Genomic DNA, 18,244 nt, shown 5'->3' with positions numbered 1-18,244 from the left:
ACTTAATCCACCATTCTCATTAGTTTATTGCATGTTTTTAATTATATTTATGCTAATAGAGTGAATTGGGTTAGTCATTATGCCAACAAGTCTAATGGGTGCTTTGTGTAGCCGTTTTGGTCAATTTGGAGACAAAATTGAAGGTTTTAATGAGCACTTGGCAGCCAAATTCGTGGGAGAACAAGGGAGAGGATTTGTAGGAAGGTGTCCCCTTCATTTATGGGCCCTTACCTCGAATTCTCCACCATCAGCTCGGAGTTCAAGGGCCACCAAATCAATTAACACAAGGGCAGCCAAGCAAGTCAAGTAGGACTGCTGTTAACTACAAGTCTTGGGCAGCCGAGTCCCTAAAGTTTAGGAGGACTATTGGGGTCCTCAATTTGTATAAATAAGAAGGCTTAGGGCCTCATTTTGGTTAGCTAGTAGTTAGTCAATTTGTAGCTGGTCATTTTGTAGCCAATGGTTAGTCATTTTGTAGGCAGAAGTTAGCTAGTTTGTATTTCAATTTTTAGGCAATAGATTAGCTTTGCTTTCAGCTCATTTTCAAGTTCTCCTTGTGGATAGTTTTGATGTAACTCTTCTTTTCTTGCTCAATAAAGGTGAATCCAGCTTTTCACCAGCTCTAAATCTCTCTTAGGAGGCTACAGCTCTTGGGGTTGGGCCCATCTCAAGCGCCCAATACCTCCTTTGATTATCTTTATGTGTTTTTGTTGCATTCTTAGAATAAAATCTGCTATCTAGATCTAAATCTTGTTTTGTTATTTAGTTTGTTTTTTGATGAGTAAAATAGCTTTTCATGCTCAGATTTAGTTGATAGGTTGTTAACAGAAAAAGCTTCAAGAAAAGGGCCAACAAACATCTGTGGTTTCACCTTTCCCTCAGTGGGATGAGGAGCTGTGACTAGGATGACTTTGCTGCCCACAAAAACACTGACTTTGCTTTGCCATGCAATCATTAGTGTTTGGTTTTCATTTGCAGAAGTTGGCTACATGTTCAGATCTTTGAATGCTTCATTGCAGTGTTAATATACATGGTTTCCTTGCAAATAAAGTTGTTGTCCATTCTTGTTACTGTTAGCTAGATCATATTAGGGTAGCATAACTAGATCTTTGTTTTCTTGCATGTCTTTGTTGGTTCAGTTGGAAACACAAATTTCAGAGCTCCTGTACCACTTCTCTGTCTACCCAGACTCCCTCAAACCCATCTTCTCCATCTCCTAACTTGGTTTCTTGCCTCACGTTGCCATACTGCCCTCATAACCCTACCTTTTGTGCAGCATTACTTCAGTCTTCTTGGAACAAGTCCAGCCATCTACACCTTCTCCTCAATTCTATCCATCAGTCCTTGGGTCATTTCAAGTCCCTACCCTGCCTCCCTATCCATTCATGCACCTTACCTCACTCACCCATCCTCCAAAATCCAATTTTTAAGCATCCTGTAGAAAAATTACAGAACATCCTGTAGAAATCCTAAACATCCTGTAGAACCCCTGCAGACTTCCTATAGAAGCTCATAAACGCGGTTTCTTGGCAACCAAACTTTGTGAAACTCTCTGGAAGGGTGTTAGGGATCCCTTAGACCCTCTCTGAACCTTCCCAACCTTTCCCAAGCATTTCTCCCCTTGATCTACCCCTGCACAGTAAAGAGCCAGTTAGAAGCACATGCATGATAATTCCAACAACTTGAACAAAAATACAAAAAGATGTTTTCTTCATATAGAGGTAGTATAGACACATGTATTTTACCTTCATAAAAGTAATGGCATCTCTTTTAGTAGTTTGCATGCTCTCCTTTGCGTCAGTAGGACTAGCTGGTAGAATTAGGGTTTGTTAGGGTTTGCGTTTCTGTTTGGCTTTCAGTTTCTTTCCGCAAGTAGATTAGCTTCCTTTGAGTTAGCTTTCATCCATCAATTAAAAATCTTCTTCTAAGCTCATAGAAGTTGGCTTAAGCTCCTAGCGGACTTGTGCCAGCTGACCAAGTGACAGCTGCGGCAAGAGCTAGTACTTGTGCATACAGCACCGTCGCTTCCAAGTTTGTTACGAACTACCGGGTTGATAAAATTAAAGAAGGGAGTCTCAGGAGTTGCAGCATTATTGCTGCAATACTAGGGCCCACCAACCTTCTTTCCCTTGTTTTGACCTTTATGTCCTTCAGACCTATGCCCTTATATGACCAAATTCCCCGTTTTCTTACCTTTTTCATCCATTTTACTATCATGTTACTTTACTGTATTTTACCAAATAAATGTGAGGCTTTATTTATTTTTTAGGCTAACTGGACAAGCATTGAAGGAACATGTCAGGAAGTTTATCTTTTTCAAGTGTTGGCTCGTGGAAGCAGACATGCAACAGGACTTAGCTGCAGGAAAGGGTAGAACAGTTCGTTGTTACACCCTGAATGTTGTTACATATCGCTGCTACATACTAGGTGTTGTTACAGGTGGCTGTTGTTATAGGTTGTTGCTACACATCGGTGTTGTTACAGGTTGCTGCTACACATTGGTGCTATTACAGGTTGTTGTTACACATCGGGTGTTGTTACACCTCGCGTGGGTCCGCCGTTACACCAACAGTGTTGTCTTCAGTTATGTCGCGTCAGCTGAACCATCATTTGCTCAATATTGTTGCACCGAAGCTAGAAATGTGGGTACTATTCCACATAACAGTTGTCGGCAGTAGATTGTTTATTTTTGAGGCAACAAGACTCAAGCAGTTGTAACTAATGTATATTTATTTAGCAGTAGGTTGCAACTTCTTTATTTTTGGGATCAACATGAGAATTAGAGATTCTCATGGCTGATCTGTTTCCTAATTTTCGGGATGTAATAGTTATAAAAGACTCGGCTTTTTATGTATCAAGATATATATAGAAGAGTACTGTTACTCTGTTCCTGTAACTCCTGAACTTATTTTAATATCAATTGGCATAGTGATGTTGTTATTGCTTCTCAACTGATCCGTTAATCACTTTTTGTGTCTTCCTGTGCCCTGCTGAGGAGGAAGGGCCCTCCTCTTTGGCAGGGATTGCAGTGATTAGGTAGTGTACATTTCAGTTCAGTTTATTGATTTATAGTTTCTCACTGTTACTACACATATCGTGGATTGCATTTGCTGTTGTTTCTATTTATCTTATGTTGTTACACAGAGTTAAACAACAGAGGAATAGTAACCAGCTGGAATAGATGTTAGCTCTAGGTGTGGCGCACCTTTATTTCAATAGTTGTGAAGTGTGATTTGATTATGTAGATGGTTTTTATATATTTGCATACATGATTGATTCAGTAAATTAGATCAACGACACCTTTTACAGCTTTTCTGCAATTTCTTATGCTTGGCTGAAGTGTATTGGCACAGATAGTGCGAACTCCATTGAAATTGTTATGCCCCTATACCAATAGGTGTCATATATCATGATTGACTTGGTCTAGTTCTGAAATATGTTCATACCTTTACTTGTTGCCAAGGTTTTCCATATTTGTAAAAAATCAAAAAATTAAAAAATGTAAAGAGGGTATACCCTAAAAAGAAAAATCAAAGGGTAAAAAGAATAAAGAAAAGGTCAAAAAAATGAAAGAAAATGAACCCCAACAAAAAGAAAAGACCTTGGAAGTGTGCAAGTCTAAATGCCACTACTATTTAAATTATACATAATAAAGATTGTGTGCAACTTGTTACCTATGCCACAATCCATGGTTACCAAATAGCTTAATCTTGGTTATTCCATGTTTTCAATTTCATGTTTTAGATATAGAGAATAAAGATCTGACCAAATAGTTTAATCTTGGAAGATAAGTAGATAGGTAGAGTGAATAAAAGGATCTCAATAGTTTAATCTGAGCCCTTGGATGTAATAAGTGTAGATTTAGATAGATATTACTATGTAAAAGAAAAGAAAGTTTGAAAATGGTTTGCCAATCTAGGTGCACCTTAATAAAGAAGTGAAAATGCTAGGATAAAGTAGGTAGGGTAAGTAGATGATGGTTTTAAAATAAATGTGTGGTGAATAATTAAGTTTAATGCTTAAATCTTTTACTTTCATCACTTGGACAAAGCACAACTCACATTGGAGACAGCACATCAAGGAAACAAAGTCAAATTAATTAACTCCCTTACTCCATTTTTCCCTAAAAATTCAATAATTTCCCCTAAGTGCTAAAGGTACATAAACAAGTTAGAGGGGACCAGAGCATTTCTCTAACTTTTGGAGGGACCAAACCGTCGGCCCAATAATTTGAAATACCTAAAGTACTTAAATCCTCTTCATCAACAATTACCCCTCCATAAAGTCACTCATTCCCTTTATAAATATTTTCCTAAGTGAAATCTTATTTTACTTAGGGAAATTAAAACATTCTCCATATAAACCCTCATATTCACTTAGCCTAAGTCTTAAATGTGTATGATGAAATGCTTTCAGAAACATTTTAACTGAGCGCACATACATATCTTTCAAAGTCACATTAACCGCTAATTAATATTATTATCTAAATCCCGGAAAAGAAACACCCATTACCCATATTATTATTAAAAACCCAATAAATATGTATCCCGCCCCGTGGTTGAAAAATAAGAAACCCAAAAAATATGTATCCCGCTCCGTGACTAATTAAGAAACCCGACCCCTGCCATGCTAATAAAAGGATTAATTAATCCTCACGATTAATTAATAACTCCAACCAATCACATCGCCCCCGATGTAATTAAAATCTTTTAATTAAGTCGGGCCCCCGCCATTAAACGCCAGTCACTTCCCAATCCCCGATCACTGTCCAATCACATCTCTTAGATCCAACGGCCATTGCTCTTATCGCACAGGCCTTTTGGTCGCACGTTATACGCGTGATATGAGCGGTTTTCTCAAATAGTGCTGATGCTACGTGTCAATTGACTAGTGGAATCGCATGGCCCTCCTTCAATACCACCCATGGCCCTCCTTCAATACCACCCACCTCCCATAAGCGGTGCGATGAAACCCGCTCACCGCTTCTCGCAAACGATTAAAAAACGTCAAATCACCCCCACTGACGCAACCTGTCTGTGTCACAAACCTGCCAAAAAATTGACTTTGCATAAAAAACAAAGTATAATCCATTTTCGCCCTTTATCCTGAACAACCCATGCATGCAGTCAGTACGTAGAAATCAACCAACTCATACCTAAACCATCAACTACCTTGAAAGTTGCTACCCAACGCCGCTCCAGTCCACTGTATGCTTCCAGTCAACGAGTTCACCATTACAAGTCACTCAATAACAGGTATTTACCAGTTTTCTTCCAAAAACCTTGTTAAATACTAAAATTCCTCTGCAATTACGTTGAAACCCAAAATTCCAGTGTAATTTAGTTGCAAGGCTTAAAATCAAAGACTCCCACGACCTCTGTTTCACCTATTTTCACTCAAAAAAGCCCCATTTTCATTTCTAAGTCTACAAGAACTAGAAATGGAAACCCCTGCGGCCCTCAATGTAGCTCCAGTCAATGCTCCCCATAAAGACTTGGATTACCTTCCCTTAGCAGATAAAGACTTCCAAATAAAGGACCTTGAACCTAATAAATGCCCCCTGAAAGTATATTGTCAATGCCGAGACAATTACATGAACAATTCGGATACCATAGGACTTTGGGAATCAAATCTCCCAAAGTACCTATTCCCTTCTGTGCACATTTTCCTGGACATTATCCACCAATGCGAGGCCAATTATAACCCTAACCTCAGAGCTGTAATGTCCCCTGACTAGTCAATCCTGTTTACCATTACTGCTGATTCAATTAACGAAATGTTACAGCTTCAGCCTGGCCAGAACCTCACCCCCATTTCCATTAGAGAATTACTAGAAAAATCCACCAAAATGTCTAGTTCTGAACTTAGCCGTATTTTCCATACTTTCATGGATAAGAATCATATACCCAAAGATCCCCCTCCCTACCTAACATGTTTCTTCACTGATATAGGCAAAGATATTGTTAATATGATTGCTGCCATTATGGGTTTCAATACTAGTGAGTTTGTTGATGAATTGACCCTAGTTCTTATGTCTATCTTCACCCTTGGACAACCTCCTACTGTCAAATATGACTATGCTGCATTCATTGTTGAAAAAATCCATGACCAGTTCATGAGGCTAGAAAATGAGAGAGTGTTTAAGTATTCTACAATCATATATCACCTCTTCCTTTATTATCAATCTGACAAGTTCCCTTTCTCTGTGCATAAGCTTGATACAAAAGGTAGCCCTAGGTCAGTCATTTTCTGGACCTCTATTTTTCACTACTCATCCTCTTCTCCCTATTCATATATTGATTTCATTGATCAGTTTGTCCATCCTATAACTACCATGTTGACAGGAAGTTCTCCCCCTAGAATCAGTGATGAAATCAAAAGAATCCTTCAGTTGTCAAAGCAGTATACGATAGGTGACTGGTACTTATACCAGAATCATACTGAGATCAAAGTCTATGGGTGTGAAAAGTAGGGCAAGAAGCAGAAGAAATCATAGAGAGGAAGATGCATTTAAAGAAGAGCTTTGCTTGGACATATGATCCTCACAGTTTCATTTATGATGGAAGGATAAAACACAAGTTATCACCCTACATCCATCACAACATTCCTGAAATAGAACAATATGATAATATGAATGAATGGAGGGAAGGACATTGATAGAACAAGATAGTGATAATTTTGAAGTTGAAAATTTGATGAAAGATTTGGAGAAGAGACTTGACCTGGAATCCTTTGTACAGGTGCATGCGGAGTCTTCCCAAAGGCTAGTTTAGGAAACTAGTGCTCCCACAGCCGAGCCTTCACAGAGGTAAACTCAGGAAACAGGTCCATCTACATCAGAACAACCATCTACAACAAAACAGCCAGAGAAATCAGAGCAACAACCTGAAATATCTGTAGAGTTAGATCCACCACAGCCACACCCAGCTCAGACTAATATGGGAAATCCTCCAGTGCTACAGACTCCTCTAAACGAGAAAAGGAACCTAGAAAGAGATAGGGAAGTAGCTACCCCTCCAAGCATATCAACAAATCAACCCTTTGCTAAGAGGCAGAGGATGAATCCATATTCAGAGGAGGAATTCATTGGAGAAACTACAGAGAGCATGAGAAAGGAAGGAACATATAGTTTACACACATTCCCAACCGGTGGGACACCCTCAAGTTCACAAAGGCAGGAACTAGAAATACAACAGAGCATAGAAGTTTCATCTCTTAGGTCTTCTTATGAGAAAATTATAGATATAAAGGGGAAGTTTAAAGAAATCAAGACAAGGAATGAGTAACTGAAAGCCCAATCCTATGCTCGATACTTAAAGATGGCCCCTAAAAACTAGACCAGATTGATGTCAGCCTTTGACATCAAAGAGGGCAGAATGCAAATGAGTTTCCTAAAGCCCACAGTGCTGCAGCCAAAATCTTTCGCAGATTATCTCAAAACTGACTTTGAAGACATGGCTAAATACATCCACCCTATCGACCAGATTGAACTACACAAGCAAACAGGTGAGATGGTCTACTCAACACTGACCAGCAAAGCAATGATGGCTCATAGATTGCAAAATTCATTGAGCAATACTACAGCCCAATTGCAGCTGGAGAAAGCCTCCTCACAGGCAAAAGATAATAGGATAAAATCATTGGAAGAGTTAGTAATTGAGTTGGGTCATAACCCAAAATATGTTAAGGCAGCAAAAAGCTTAATTAAGAAAAATAATGAAGACATAGTTGCACTTAGAAAACAGTTGAAATTTCCACCACTTATTCACCCTAAGACCGCTGAAGTGATAGAGAAGAAAAATGAAGAAGAACTTATGGACTTGGTCCTTAAGTTAAATGAGCAATTAAAGGAAACAAAGCAGGAATTGGAGAAAGCAGTGCAGTCAAGGCAGAGTGAGTCGACCACACAGCCTCAAACTGTAGTGCCAGTGGTTTCAACAGTAATCCTTTCTACACTGGCAACTGTTTTAGCACCTAACATTCCTTTGGCAACAGCCACACCAATAGAAGCAACAGGTACATCACAGGCAGGTGCACCAACACAGAGCACAGAGGACTTGATTAAGTCAATGGAAGAAATGAAACTCCAAGTAACAGAGCTGCAGAAAGTAAAAGAGAAATTCACTACCTTGGAGCAGAAATATGATATATCAAAGATCAATTATGCAGAAGAGATGAGGAAAAACAAGGGCATGGCCCAAAAATTAAAGCACTGGAGAAGGACCTGACATTTGACCGGCCTTTAACAGAGATCAGGAGGATATTGTGGACCAATATCATTGATTCCATCAATGATATTTGGTCATCAATTCAAATTATTTTTGAATAGATTGATTTTTTTATTTTATTTATTTATTTATTTTATTTTATTATTTATTTTATTTTATTTTTTTATTTTATTTTATTTTATTTTTTTTATTTTATTTTATTTTATTTTTTTATTTTTATTTTTATTTTTTTATTTATTATTATTTTATTTTTTTTTACAGTGGAATCGGCAACAGGGGCAGCCTCGCAACTCACGTTACATGGGGTCGATTCTGACAGCTACCTATATAACCACTGGGAGCATGCACCCGCCCCTCTCCACAGCTTCGTTTTAGTCTGGGGGATTTGAACTCGTGACCTTCAGAGCGGAGTCGCCTTTCTAACGACTTCCCGCGATGTGATTACCAACTCGCCTACCCCCGTGGGGCTTTGAATAGATTGATTTAGTAAAGCTTGCTCTTAAAGAAATTGAGAATAACAGAGAAGAACTGGGCTTGAAACCTAAGGAAGCCATCAGATTAATCAATTTTCTGAACAGTAAAAAAAGGAAATAGTTAGAACAATCAGACATTGAGGATAGGACTGATAGGATAGTTAGAACAATCAAATCAGATGTCCAGCACAGAGTTACTTAGACAACAACGAGATGCAGAGTTGTAGAGCATGCCTCTAGCTCCTTCAACAAAAACAGGGACAACAAAAATCAATTAATTATCTATCACTATATTCGAGACCATCTATCTCTATATTTGTGTAAATAGATATTTTATTTTCCTAGAATAAATCTCATTTAGTTATGAGATATTTTGATGTAAATTTTGTATAAATACTTCTTTATTCGAAGTATTAGGTGTGGATTCTACAACATTTCTATAGACATTTTCTTCTAGAATTGAAGTGCTATTGTACCAACATTTGTATGGCTTGCTGGATCAAGGAATAAAGCTAAGGCAATTTACAGGATACTTGTGTCAAACAGAAATCAAATAAGTATTCTATATCTCTTGTGTTTTACTGTTTCCCTTATGGTTATTAATAATCACATGTGTTTTCATGAAATCTGAATGATAAACGAAATAATGATATTTTAGAATTTGCTTTGTTGCAATTTGTTTTAAAAGGTTTATCTTTCTTAATGTTTTCTTCTAGACTATCATAGTTAAGGAATTCTTAAATGCTCCCTTCCTTTCATACTTTATCACAGTGACCCATTTAACAAAGAATACTTAATTGCTCCTTGTTAATGAGTACCCTCTATTCTGCATTTTAAACCCGGTTAAAAGATTCTTCATTGCCCTCTCTCCCTGTTTATTACCATTTCATCCATCCACCTGAACTTGGCATTTGCTTTTTGTTTTACTACCTTTCCCTGTGAGTTTTCCCTTTAGTAATTTGATCTGATCCAGTTGAGCCATCACTCAATTTGACTCCATAGCCCAATGGCTTGAAGGCCTTATTCTATCCATCTGTTACCAGAATTCCACCACCCAACCAAAATCCCCTACAAGCTTTCATAACTAGCCTAATATCCCATAAAACCAAGCTAAATCATAAAGAGACAGCCCTCTTTGAGTACAGATTAGCTAGATTCTGTAATTAAAAGATTGGTTTGTGGTTACCTTAGAGTGTCCCTTCTTTTGATAACTTCTAAGGGAAAATCTGAGTGATAATAGAAACAACAAGACCTACCCTCGGTTGACAATTAATGTTGCAGTCTAAGTCAATTAAGTTTGATAAAACAACACTACATTTTGGCGTCGTTGTCGGGGATGGAAAGTTGACGATTCAGTCAGCCAAGTTGTTTGTTTAATATAGAAGTGCTCCTAGTCCATAATTGTTGGGCAGTAATACAAGAGGTAAGAACCTGCGCATCGCTCTAACATACCTGGGCGGGTTCACCATTGTGATCACTAGGACACTTAGGACATTTTGATGCTTTGATTAGTTTGTCTTCTGCTCTTCAGTTGCTAGGCGATAAGACGAGAGGTAAGAACATGTGAATCGTTCTAACATACCTGGGCAGGCGCACCACTATCGAAGGTTGACATACTTAGAGTTTGATTTGATACACATAGGGTCCATGTGTGTACTTTTTAGGACTTACGTAGATACTGAAATCACCCCCACTCTAATAAGTCACAGGAATGACGGGTCGTAAAAAGGAAATGAAGGGTGAAGATTTGGGAAGGAAGACATTTATCCAAGAATTAATCTCAAAGGTAGAAAAATAATTGTCTAGCTCTCAAAGGAATGAAAGGAATACAGGGCTGCAGAAGGCTGTTACCCCCATAGCGAAAGCAACAACCTCCAATACCTCCATCTCAAGACCACATCATTCTAAGGCCAGCACTCATACCTTCAAGATCATGGATTTGATTCATGAGTAGGAAGGGGAAGTGAGTAGCCAGAATTTTAGGACCGAGGGCCAAGGGGAAACTAAGGGGGAACATCGGACACCTGAGAAGGAAAATCACTTAGAGATTTATCAATATTTGGATACAGGTAGTGCGGTGGAACAACCAACTCCAAGAGTATCTGAGGCATTAATCGCATCTGTAGAGCCATCACAAATGCAGTTGGAAGAATGTCTGCTACAGGAAAGATTAGAATAATTAATCATGGGGGACAACAATGATAACATTGCTAAAACAGACATCACCACGACCACTTTTGAATTCCCAATTGGGAATCTCAGGGGTGAAGCTCCTATGAAGAATATTCCTCTATCATCCTTACCATCCTTTTAGGGGATGACTGTGGAAGATCCGGATACATTTCTATTTGAGTTTGATGTCTTGTGTAGAAGTTATGATTATATAACAGATGCTCAAAAGTTAAAACTATTCCCTGCTACCTTAAAAGGGGTAGCCTTGAGATGGTTCATGGGATTAGGCCCTGCTTCCATTTCAACATGGAATGATATGAAGGAGACGTTCTTGTCAAAGTACCAAGACTATTGTAGGACTAGGGACCTGAGGGAAGAGATATTTAGAATGACGCAAAAGGAGGAATAAAGCTTAGAAGATTATGTGGAATGGTTCCACTACAATTTGTAGAGGTCTAAACACAATGATTTAGACCTAGAAATCTTGAAGACTATATTCATCAGAGGAATGAGGGACGACTGCCTTGACACCCTGAACCTATTAGGCAAGGGGGATATATCACAAGATCCATTTGCAGAAATTATCAAACTCTGCCTAAGAGGCTCTCGAGGATCATCTAGAGGAAGAAGTACAATTCGGTATGCCTTTGTTCACACACAAAAATCTGCAGGCAGAGGAGTAACTAGAGCGAAGATCGGAAATTTGTTCGAAAATTTCAAGACCGATATCCTGAGTACTCTCTCAGCCCAGATAACAATAGAACAGATCAAAAAGGCACAGCAAGAAGCTGATACACCCCTATCCGTGTTCTGCGCGACTTGTCGGAAGAAACATCCTTACAGGGAATGTGAACTGAACAACATTAGCCTCTGCAAGGTTTGTGAGCTAGAACATTCGACGGAGAAGTGTCCAAAGCTCCCTAGACTAAAGGTAGCACTTAGAGAATCAAGCAAAGAGGTGCAGTCCTCTTACTTCATTGCACCACAGAGGCCATGGTAAATACAACCTCCAAGTATGTCTCAAGACTTTTCCTCTTTCAATTCATGGAACAATGAATATAATAATCAACCATATCCATGGCCATATTCTACCCCTCCTTCAGCTCAGTTTCCTTCACCTTGGAACCAATGGTCTCCATCTCCTCCTGTCCAATATCCTCAACCCCAACCATACCCATGGAACCAAAATTGGAGAGGAAATGCTCAGAATTCATCTTTGCTTGCACCACCCATGCAGCTGCAGCTGCAGTTACCTCCTTTCCAAGCTTCTGCTCCTCTGCCAACTGTACGACCCTAGCTACCTGTGCAACCTAACCCAAACCCAAAAAATAAAGCATCTCAGGGCATAGAGGCTCCTACAACCTTCCAAACTTACCTTATTACCCCCATGGAATTTAATTAAATACAATTGCGATCAGGCACAGTAATTAACCCTAGTCACTCCCCTATCATTACGGAGGAAGATTGTGAACCATCCAGGGGAGAAGTCGGAGACTCTGAGGCAGTTACTGTGCCTACGAAGGCTGATATAGAGGAAGTTGTTACATATGTAACAGCCAACTCGAGAAGAATTGTTACACCTGTAACAACTACTTCAGGGAAGGCTGATACACCTGTAACAGCAGATTCAACTGTTGTTACGCAGGAACCCCCATATCCTCAGAGACTAGCTGTACCTAGGATGGTTTCCCAGCCTGAATCTGATTTCCTTAGGGAGTTGAAAAATCTTTATGTATGAATCCCTTTGCTGCAATCCCTTAAGGAAGTACCTATCTATGCCAAGATAGTGAGACATTTGTGCATCAAGAAACCTGGAAGAAAGCCTAAAGACCCTACCACCATACATGTGATGGGAGAGTTATCCCAATTAATGTCTCCTCAGCCTCTCCTTACTAAGCACAATGATCCAGGTAAGGTTACAGTCACCATCTACATTAATGATCAACACATAGACAATACATTAATTGATCTTGGGGCTGCCATTAATGTAATGACGAAAGATCTCTTCATCGCTCTCGGGCTACAAGGACTTAGACACACCCCTACTGTGTTGGAATTGGTAGATAGGTCCCATGTTAAACCCAAGGGGATGTTAGAAGATATAGTGATTAGGTAGCTTCCTGGATATACCTGGCTGATTTCCTTATTTTACAGCCCAAATCCAATTTAGGGGGGCATCCTTTGATCCTAGGGAGACCGTGGCTGGCCACTACGGACGCATTTATAGACTGCAGGGTGGGATCCATGGTGGTCTCAAATGGCCAAGCAACCCATAACCTTAATATTTACCCCCCAAAACCAAATATGGATGTGTAAAACCCTTGGTGGGATGAGTTTGAGGCTGAGTCATATCTTTCCCTACCACTCCTCACTCTAGGGAAAGCCCAGTATTTTAAAGACGAAACAGAAGATGATGTTATTAATGGTTTTATTAGTAATTCCTTGACTGTTTCTTTTGTTGAAAATGAAAATGAGGAGGAAGAGGTGGAAGATATAGATTTTGAACAAATGAGGACAACTCCAAATATTGCTAGCAGCCCAATTGAGATTGAGGTTGGAAAGTTTTTGAATGTTAACCCCAATTTGACTGTTGAATAGAATCAACAGCTATTACAGCTGTTGCAGAAGTATAAAAAGGCATTTGCATGGGATTATACGGATATGAAAGGGATCCACCCTAACCTATGCACTCACCGTATTTATTTGAAGGATGGCTGCAAACCAGTCAGACAGCCACAACGCCGCATGAACCCTGCACTAAAGGAAGTGGTGAAAGAGGAACTACAAAAGCTCCTAAGTGCTAATTTTATTTACCCAATATCTGACAGTCAGTGGGTGTCACCGCTTGTCATTGTTCCTAAAAAGAATGGCAAGTGGAGAGTCTGTGTCAACTATAGAGAACTCAACAAGGCCACTCAGAAGGACCATTTTCCATTGCCATTTATAGATCAGGTCCTTGATACTCTCTTTGGAAAGAAATTCTTTTCATTTTTGGATGGTTTCAGTGGCTACAATCAGATATAGATCGCCCCAGAAGACCAGGATAAAACAACCTTTACTTGTCCTTGGGGAACCTATGCATACAGAGTGCTACCTTTTGGGCTCTGTAATGCACCAACAACCTTTCAAAGGGAAATTTTGGGAATTTTCTCTAACTTATTGAATCACTATCTGGAAATCTTCATGGACGATTTCACACGTTATGGAGATGCTTTTGAAGCAGCATTAGTCAATCTGGAAAAAGTGTCAGAACGATGTGTACAAACTAATGTTTCCTTGAGCACAAAGAAATGTCACATGATGATGATTGAAGGGATCATGCTTGGACATTACATTTCTACTAACAGAATCAAGGTAGACCCTGCAAAAATAGAGGTAATCCTAAAAATTCCGACCCCCAAAACGCAGAAAGAGGTACATAGTTTCTTGGGGCATGCAGGGTATTACAGAAGATTTATAGAAATTTTTTCAAGAATTGCATCGCCATTATTTTCCTTGCTCATGAAGGATGTGGATTTCTTGTGGACAGGGAAGAGTGAGTAGGCCTTCTTAAAGGTGAAATGTTGTGTATCAGCAGCCCCGGTGTTGCGAGGACCTAATTGGGAACTATCGTTTCACATAGCTACGGATGCATCGGATATTGTTGTAGGTCTTGTTCGGGTATTAGCAGTCGTGCATGCCATCAATAAATTCCGACATTACATCACCGAATATCAAGTATTTGTACACACTGACCATTCTACCATTCATTTCTTAATGAATAAGTCAATTACAAATGGTAGGATTACATGCTGGTTATTGCTGTTACAAGAATTTGATATCACTATTGTAGATAAGCCTAGAAAAGACAATGTAGTAGTTGACTTTCTTTCTAGGCTAACTATTGATGATAGTTGCACTCCTACTGAAGATTCTTTCCCTGATGAATATCTTTTTGCTATTTCTACTTACTCACCTTGGTATGCAGACATAGCCAATTATCTTGCTATAGGGAAGTTTCCCCAGTATTTGTCCTTCAGGGAGAAAAACAAAATCATACAAAAAAGTGCTACATATACCTGGATAGATGGGAACCTCTACCACACTAAACCTGATTTCCAGATCAGACGATGTGTTAGAGAGGACAAGGTCTTTGATATCCTCAAAGCCTGTCATGAGGAACCTTGCAGAGGGCACTTCGCAGACAAATGGACAGGATACAAAGTCCTTTCAACAGGGTACTACTGGCCGACAATATTTCAAGATGCCAAGAAGTTTGTGAAGGGATGTGATAGTTGTCAAAGGATGGGCCAACCACTGCAATCGGATGAGATGTTGTTACAACCCCAGATTGTCATAGAACCTTTTGAGAAGTGGGCTCTGGATCTTGTGGGACCAATCAAGCCTTCATCCAAACAGAGATCCTACATCTTGGTCTGTACCGACCATGTCACGAAATGGGTTGAGGCAAAGGCACTAACTAGAGACACGAAGCAGGGTGTCTCGGATTTTCTGTTCAAAGACATCTTCATCCGATTTGGCATACCCAGGGAGATAGTCACAAACGGAGGTCTGTAGTTCACATCTCATAAGATCTGGGAATTGGTCGAGAAATATAAAATCCATCACAAAATCACAACACCTTACCATCCACAGGCGAATGGCCAGGTGGAAAGCACTAATAAAGTCATTGAGGGGATCCTTACTAAGACTGTGGCCAGTCATCGAAGAAATTGGGCTGACAAACTTCTGGAAGTGTTATGGGCATATAGGACTACATGGAGGAACACCACTGGATTCTCACCATATGAACTTGTGTATGGAAAGAACCCTTTATTCCCCATTGAATTTGAAATCAAGACACTAAGGACAACATTGCAGGTCAATTTGGATTTGACTACAGCACAAAGGTAGATATTTAACCAGCTCAATGAATTGGAGGAGAAACAGCTGGCTCTATCCAGCAAACAAAGATTATCTAGCAGCAGAGAGCTAAGTGGCATGATAGATTTATAAAGAAGAAACAATTCCAGAAAGGAGATTGGGCTCTCTTATACGACTCAAGGTTTAAGGACTTCAAGGGTAAGCTCCGCACCAGATGGCTAGGCCCTTATGAGGTAGATGTAGTCTTTGAAAATGGGACTGTAAATTTGGTAACCATTGACAGTGCAAGGACATCATTACTTGTAAATGGACACTGTCTCCAGTTGTATCACAAACCTACCTCGAAGGGTTCATTTGTCAACATTGTCACAAATTTGGATCTATAGGTTATGGGAACAGGGGAAAGCCCCCCTGTGCGGATTTTTTTTTAACTTTTCCAATAAGTGTAATAGTGGAAAACCACCTGGTGGCGGTTGTTACACCATGCTAAAATATATATATATATATATATTATGGTTGTGAAAACCTTTTGCAGGCGTAGACAGACACTATTTGTAGCAGTTGAAAACCACTTGGTGGCGGCTATTACACCCTCTGCAACAACATTTGTTATTTCAAAAGTGTATCATATCATAAGTGTTGTTACACCCTCTGCAACAACATTTGTATTTCAAAGTGTATCATACGATAAGTGTTGTTACATGATCTTTTGTTTTTATCTTTTTTGTAAAATTAAATTAATATATATCAGTTGTATTGGTTGTTACATCTATAACAGTCAATGACTTTTTAGGAATAAAACAAAATATTTTATTGTAATAAATGGCAAAAACATCACCGTGAGCCTCATTAGCAGATCTAAGTTCGTGTGTCTCGCTGCCCGAGTAGGATTTGACACTGCGCCGCCCATCACCATGCCCCATGTCACCCAGGTACGTCATCAAAAAGGTACTATTGCATTCCATTTATTTTGTAATTATGGTAAGATAACATGACTAATTAATGGTTGAGGATGGCTGTCATAATTAAGCTAGGGGGGGAACGAATCATGTCGCGACCTGACTGTTGCATGATTTGTAATTTTTGGAAAATCTAGCAATAAAGGCATGCGACCCAGGAGTTATTGTTACTTCATACCAAATCATACCAAAAAGGGTAAGGGCACTATCGACGAGACCTCCCCATAACTCACCATTAAAGAAAAATTCATTAAGTTGTATGAACCATGCATGCCAAATCTTAATCCAAATATGCAACTGCGCCACCCTACCACCTTATCATTTACCCCTGCTAGAGGCATTGAATCCCCATTCAAAATGCTTGGAGAGAAGGTAGGTAGCAATGCAGGTTGAAATAGCTAGAGTGTGTGCCGGAGGGAAGATAAGCAGGTGAAACATCATTTGAATTGCAGAAGAAATGGGTGGAGCAGCGATACGACACGAACCAGGGACTACAGAGGCCTTGGAAGGCTGTCCTGAGGCATGCTAGGTCTTCAAAGACGCAGGCTAGTTCGAATTCTTCCAGGAATTGGAAGGGTCAGACAATGGTGTGGCCATGGAATTCACGGAGAAACTAGAAGGGAACCAGACGGAAGTCAAAGGACTAAAATTGGAGGTCACGAAAGAAGTTATTGCCAGAGTAACAGGATTGCAGGCAGAAGGGAAGAGATGGTTCACCAGGAAGGTTAATGACCCCTCGCTAAAAGGGGATTTTCTTCAGGAAAGTGAGTTGTTGGTTAAGAAGGGCAGGGGAATTGATAGGCTGTCACTCCCCCAACCATGGGCGGATGTTTCTCTCTTCCTCATTAAGTACATTACTTGTGAGGGAAGAGCAACAATCGTGTTTAATTACCATTTCCCATTGTTGAACCATCTCCGCCATCAGCAGTGGATTAACCTGCCGTATTTCTTGCTAGGCAATATTAGACATATGGCTGCAGCTATAAAAATGGCTACACATCCAGAAACATGTGTCACAAACCACGGCCTTATTAAACTCATCGTGTTGGATGCCTTAAGCCAACAGGGCAAAAATTGGGAAGAGTTCATGCGAAAAAGGCCCAAGACTACTCGCAGAAGGCAAACAGAGCTAGTTGGGGAAACTTCAGAGGTAACAGAGGAGAAACTGCAACCCTCGACAATGAGGATCAGCAAGAAGTTGGTTGACAAACCAATTGGAGACAGAAGGCCGAAGTAGAGGATAAGGGTCAACGGACACCCAGAGTCCCCATCTACGTCAAAGAAGAACAAGGAAGCAGTTGAATAGGAGGACGAGGAGCAAGCTCAGCCAGAGAAACCTCCTTCACATGGTAAGAGCGAAACCTAGTCCTTGCTATCGAAAATTGAAATTTTGGAAAAAGAGATAGAGAAATTAAGGGAACAGTTAGCAGTAGGGAATTTAGAGGCAAGAGCCCCAGGTTTGGATACATTAGCGGAGGTTGTGGACAGGGCTAGAAGGGGAGAAATCCTGGGGACTCTATGTATACCCTTTGCTGGGAAGTTGGTGGAA

The sequence above is a fragment of the Pinus tabuliformis genome, chromosome 5_1 (assembly GCF_031772625.1).
Source record: "Pinus tabuliformis cultivar Carrire ecotype Pingquan chromosome 5_1, CPIR1, whole genome shotgun sequence".
NCBI classification, from domain to species: domain Eukaryota; kingdom Viridiplantae; phylum Streptophyta; class Pinopsida; order Pinales; family Pinaceae; genus Pinus; species Pinus tabuliformis.
Note: the sequence above shows the minus strand (reverse complement) of the source record.